A 6,645-nucleotide genomic window follows, 5' to 3' on the forward strand; every position below is an offset into this window, starting at 1 on the left:
TTGTGCCTGCTCAGCCCTGTAGAGACCACAGACTCAGTCTGAGATCCCAAGGAGTCAATGGTGGCTAGAAGGAAATGGGTTCCCTCTATTGGCATGATGGGAGGACGGTCCCTCCCCCATCTTCCCTCCCCAGCCTCATATATCCAGTCAGAAGAGCTGAACAGATCCCCTGGAAGGGGGCGAAGAAAAAAGAAAAACTCTCCTCCCATCTGTTGAGAATTAACCTCTGAACCATTTAACCAAACATTGGCTTCTCCTGTCATTTGATAAGGTGCATCCAGCGGAGGGAGATGGGGAAATTGGGAGGTTATTCTTTCAAATTACATCAGCAGGGGTTTGTTCCTGCTGCTGAGCTCGCAGAATCCCGTCTGGGACATCACATCACCACCAGCACACTCAACGACAGGCTCCGGTGCTTTCCTCTGCCTGGGAGTTCAGGCATTCACAGGGATATAAAAATTAAAAAAAAAACAAAACAAGAGGGATTTTAAAATAAAGCCCATGCTCTCTGCGGGCTGTCTGTCCTGAGCCAGTGCGGCAGCGAGGGGTGATGATGTTGGAAGGAATGGTTTGTGTCACCCTCACACGGAAATGTCCGATGGCTTTTCTGCACAGACAACACTTCTCAGTCTTCCAGAGACGGTGTGCAGATTTCCGGAGCTGTCGGGGACCTCCAAGATCCTCCTGCCTACCCCAGTCCCTCTGAGTCTAGTTTCTCTGCAGGATAGACCAGAGAACAGTCTAGACAGATAGGAACCTTCAGGGCTGGCCAGCATGCTTCCGCTGATGGATAGGACTGGTCGAAAGGACATCAGGTCCCGGGCATCAAAGAGGGGGCTCAGGCTTTAGATGCCGTCACTAGTTCAGCTTCCTCCTGTCCCTTTTCTGTCTTCCAGCTGACAGAAGCAGGGTCCCCTGCCATACTTAGACCCTCTCCTGGCCCCACCCAGGCCACAGGGGAGACGAACTGAGCACTGGACACAGTTAGGAGTCTGTCTTGTATGTCCTGTGTGACCATGACCTCAGTTTCCCCATGGTCCGAAGGAGCTGGATGAGGTGAACTCCAAGGTATTATCCACCTGGCATAGTGGTGCTTGCCCATAGATTCCTTTGGGAGGCGGGAGAATTATGTTCTTGGCATGGACTTTGGCATGTGTATACATGTTTCTGTATGTGCACTTGCATGTGCAGGTGTACATACACATATGTGCATGTACATGAGGAAGCCAGAGGTTGATGTCAGGTATCTCCCTCAATCATACTCTACCTTTTTTTGTTTGTTTGTTTTTTGTTTTTTGGGAGTTTTTTTGAGACAGCGTTTCCCTGTATTCCTGGCTAGTCTGGCCAAGCTGGCCTCGATCTCACAGAGCTCCACCTACCACTGCCTTCTGAGTGCTGGAATTAAAAGTGTACACCACCATACCTGTTGTACTCCCCACCTTTTAAAAAAATTGTGTGTGTGTTGTGCATATGTGTGCAGGGGTACACATGCCACAGTGCTTGTGGGGAGGTCAGAGGACAGCTTTTGGGAGTCAGTTCTTGCCGTCTACCTTGTTGAGGCAGGGTCTCCTTCCTTATTTCTGCTGTGGGACTGTGTGCTCCAGGCTAGTTGGCCTGCAAGGTTTCAAGTGAGTTTCCTATCTCTCCTTCCCATTTCTCTATAGGAGTGCTGGGATTACAGATTTGTGCTGTCATGTCAGGTTTTTTAAAAAAACATTTATTTTGGGGGGCTGGAGAGATGACTCGGCAGTTAAGAGCACTTGCTGCTCTTCAGAGGACCCAAGGTTCAGTTCCTAGTAGCCAAATGGAGACTGACAACACTCTTAACTCCAGTTCAAGGGATCCAGCACCCTCTTCTGGCCTCCACTGGCATTGTATACACAGGTGCACTTACACACACACACAAGGCACTCAAGCACATAAAATAAAAATTAATTTAAAAGATTTTATTTTTTAAATATTTTCCCTTGTTGTGTTGTACAAGGCCCCTGGAAGACAGAAGAGGTTGTCAGATCCCCTAGAACTGGAGTTATGGACAATTGTTAGCTGCCATGTGGGTGCTGGGATTCGAACCCAGGTCTTCTGCAAGAACGGCTAGTGTTCTTAACCACTGAGCCATCTCCCCAGCCCCAGATTTATTTTATTTTAAATTATGTGTATATGTGTGTGTGGTGGGTATATATGTGTGAGTGTAGGTGCCCCTGGAAGTGAGAAGAGGGTGCCAAATTCCCTTGGAGCCGATGTATAGACAGTTATGAGAAGAATGATGTGGGTTCTAGAAACCAAACTTTCCAGGAAAAAGAGCAGTAGGGGCTCCTAAACTTGCCGAGCCATCTCTCTAGTCACTACACATCTTGCTTTTTACTTGGGTTCTGGGGATTGAACTTGGGTCATTAGGCTTTTGTGGCTATTGCCTTTACCTGCTAAACCATCTCCCTGGATCCTTTCACTGTTTTTTTTTTTTTTTTTTTGGTCTTTTTGAGACAGGGTCTCCCTGCAGCCACAGCTGTCCTAGAACTCATTATGTAGACCAGGCTGGCCTCGAACTCACAAAGATCTGCCTGCCTCTGCCTCCCAAGCGCTGGGATTAAAGGCATGAGCCACCACGCCTGGCCTCACCTTATTTTTTGAGATAGGATCTCTCACTGAACCTGGAGCTCACTGATTTGGCCTAACTGGCTGGTCAGTAAACTCTGGAGGATCCTGTCTCCACCTCCCCAGCACTAGGATTACCGGTGCATGTTGCTGTGCCTGGATTTTTACATGGGGATTTGAACTCAGATCCTCATGCTTAGACAGCAAGCATCAGTCCCTACTTTTTTCTTTTGTTTTAAATACAGGGTCTCACTATGTGGTTCAGAATAGCCTTGAATTTATTATATAGCCCAAGCTGGTGTTTAACTTGAGATCCTCCTGCTTCTCATCTTCCAGAGTGCTGGGAATATCGGTGTGTGTCACCACAGTATGCTTTCATGTTGATTTTTTTATGTTTTTGGTCCTTTTGAGACAGGGTCTCCCTGTAGCCCCAGCTAGCCAGGAACTTGCTATGTAAGCCAGGCTGGCCTTGAACTCACAGAGATACACCTGCTTCTGCCTGGGCAGAGTGCTGACATCAAAAGTGTGCGCCACCACGCCTGGCAGACGTTGACTTTTTTTGAGAAGCAACTTTCTTTGCTTCTCCTAGAACCGCTGAGCCCATTTGTCAACTCGTCTTTCCTGGACCCATTTTGCCAAAGCTTCACTCTTTTTCTGGGGTCTTTGGTTGCTAGATTTGGTGAGGTCCTGCCTGTCACCTCTCAGACTCACAGATATTCCTCATTTCTGCCCCCATTGGGGAAAGACAAAAGCCCTCAACTCCCGCTGTGACTTGGCTAAAGGCCAGGCGCTTAGCAGCTCAGAGCAGTGGGAGTCTCTGTTCCGATGAAGAAACCGAGGCTCTGAGAACACAACTTGGGAAGCTTTGCAGTAAGAAGCAGTTGAGCTCGGATTCAGACTGGATCTGTTTGACCCTAAAGCAATGCACCATATAGCTCCTTCCCTTGGTCACTTTGCTCTCCGTGCTCTTCATGGGATAGACTTATTCCTGGGTGAGAAGTCTGGCTCCTTGAGGACAGGGGAAGCCGAGTAACAGAGCAGAGCACAGGGTCTTGCTCCAAAGACCCAATCCCTGGACAGGCAGGCCAGGGGGAGGGGAAACACTCGAGTCTCAGAAACTGGTGGGGATGTGACAGCACAGTTAGTCTGTTCCCTTCTCAGCTGATGTTTGGTTTTGATTTAATTTCTTTTTTTTGTATGAGTGTTTTGCCTGCATATATGTAAGTATACCCATATCCTGAAGTACTAATGAAGACCAGAAGAGGGCACCAGATTCTCCCAAAACTGGAGTCTCAGAAGGTTGTTAGCTGCCGTGTGAGTGCTGGGAACCCAACCCCTGTCCTCTGTAAGAGCAACCAGTGCTCATAACCACTGAACCATCTCTCTGGCCCCTGATACCTGGTTTTGAAGACGCATCTGGCTTCCTAGAGAGGTCTTCAGTGAGCCCCACAGCAGCTGAAACCACATAATCCAAAACACCATTTCCAGTAGAGTAGCTGTGTGACCCAGAGCAAGTTCCCCCAACTCTCAGCACCTTGGTTTCTTCACCTGAGAAAACCAACCCATCTCAACATGGAAAAACCTTCTCTGGCTCTGATGCCAAGAATATTATTTGCCTCCTTCCTCTCAAAGGACCCCAACCCTAGTTTCACTAGTCATCAGCCTTTGGACAATTCTTCAGTGCTCATTCGGCATTTCTGCAGCTTAGGCTCTCATTCATCCCTTCCTGAAGGCAGGGCTGCCTCGGCTCTCAGACCGAGCTCAGCCACGTGGAGACTGAAGCTGATCCATCCTTGAGGGTTCCAAGCTTCTGGAAGAACTGTGGTGTCTTTAGAGTATTCTCCCTTCAGCTCTCTGTCTTCTGGTCCTTTGGAGAGAGTTGACCTATAGGGGCAGCTCAGCAGCCAGCTGCAACCCAGATGTGGAGACCTGGCTGGCCACAAAGGAGGTGGGTGTGTGAGAACATCTCTCATTTCCTCTCTGGAAGACAAATGGTTCAGGAGCCACTGGAGGCTCTGAAAGCCATGGCTGTCTCAGGAGTCTTCCTGAGATAGGAGATGTGCTCTCCTGAAAACAATTCCCACCTTGTGAGGTGGCTTCTTGGAGGACAGAATGAGAGGACTGGGTGCTCGGTCAGTGGCCAACTCTGCTCATACTACTCTCTAAATAATTTTTTGTAGGCCCCACAACCCATGGGCCCTTATCTGGGTCTGTGCAAAGGTAGGGATGCCAAAAGTAGGAGCCACCTTGCTCTACATTTTTATCATCTATCTATCTATCTATCTATCTATCTATCTATCTAATTAATCATCTATGTCTATGCAAGAGGGAGGCATTGACATCAAAGCATATCAATTCACAAGAAGATAAAGAATGATTCTCAGACCTACAGTGTATCATTGTAATCAGAGTCAATTTAATGAAAGAATGTGTCACCTACCTACCTACCTATCTATTTGCGTGTGTATGATGTATGTCTATGAATTCCTGTGCATGAATCTGGGTGTGCATGTACCTCGGCATGTGTCATGGTATGTGTGAAAGACATAAGAACACCTTGGGTGTTGGTTCTCATCTTCTACCTCGTTTGAGACAGGGTCTCTTTGTTGTTTGCTACTGAGTATGCCAGTCCAGCTGGCCAGAAAGCTTCCAGGAATTCTCCCATTTCTGCCTCCCACCTTACCATAAAAGAATGGTTTTACAGATATGCACTACTCTGCCCAGATTTATGAAGGCTCAAACTCAGGTCCTCAGGCCGGCACAGCAAAGGCTTTACCCATTGAGCCATCTTCCCACCCACTTGGTCTACATTTTGTTTGTTTGACCCAAGCATTTTGAATCCTTTTCTCTGGCCATGCAGTGAGCAAAAACACACACAAACAGAAAATAGCCACAAGTGCACCTGTAGGTACGTGCACACACAGGTACACACTCATACATGTGCTACACACACAAGCACATTTACCTACCAGGAGCAGCTGTGTGCGCTCCCTCCAGTCCCTCAGGAGAGAGGGGAAGGAAGCTGAGTGCCATATATCATTTCTCTCCAAACAAGCAGTGTCCTCTTTGCCCAGAGCAGGATGGGGGTGGTCGGCATCCATGACTGGCCTGGGGGAAAGAACCCCTCTGGCCCATATTTCACAGACACCCAGACAGAGCTGCTGTCAAGAGCCCTTTCTAATTTCCTCCCCGACTGCCGGCCCAGATCCCCCCACAAAGAAGGGCATTGTGTCCTCCTCCCCACCCTTGGCATCTGCTCTGCAGAGATCCGTCGGGGGACTCAAGGAGGGGATTGGGGGAATGAAGACACCGCATCCAGAGCCACAACCCCCAGAAGGGCCACAAATCCTCAAGTTGAAAGAGCCTGGTCCTGGCTAAGGGATCCTCCAACCTCTCCCAGCCTCCCCCAGTCCTTTTAGACACCCCAAGGCTTTGACAACAGCCCTGAAAGGTCTGAGGATGAAAAGGCATTTAAAATAGATCAGGGCTTCCCACTCTCCAAGAAGAGATGTAAACTTCACACTCACTTGCCACATCTGCAGCCTCTTATCACCCATGAGACGTGGCACATACAGGGAACTTTCTGCCACAGGGAAGATTCTGAGAAGTGTGGGGTTCTGCAAGGCAGAGCCACGGGAAGACAGAGTGAAGGGACAGTGGACTGGAGAGACATGACAATGGACTGAGTGACAGCTGACAGACTTTGGGAGAATGCTGCCACGCAGTGCTCTGGGCCTTTACTCCCTGCTGGGGCACATCTCTATGAGGCTGCCCCTTGCTAGGCTCCATTGGGCTAAGGCCTGAGTGACATTCCCAGCCCCAAATACGGTATGGGAGGATTGGTCTAACAATTGAACAGCTATTACTATCCAGAGCTCATAAGTATAGTCACAGTGCAGAGGTGGGCAGAGCATCTGTTCTGGGCCACCATGATGAAAGCTGATCTGGATCCAGTATCCTGGAAGTCCCTGATCTTTAGCACCACCTCCTCCTGCCAATCAGAAGTGTTTCTTAAACATCTATCATCTATCTATCATCTATCACTATCTA

This window comes from Nannospalax galili, unplaced genomic scaffold (assembly GCF_000622305.1).
Source record: "Nannospalax galili isolate Female #2095 unplaced genomic scaffold, S.galili_v1.0 scaffold95, whole genome shotgun sequence".
NCBI lineage: Eukaryota > Metazoa > Chordata > Mammalia > Rodentia > Spalacidae > Nannospalax > Nannospalax galili.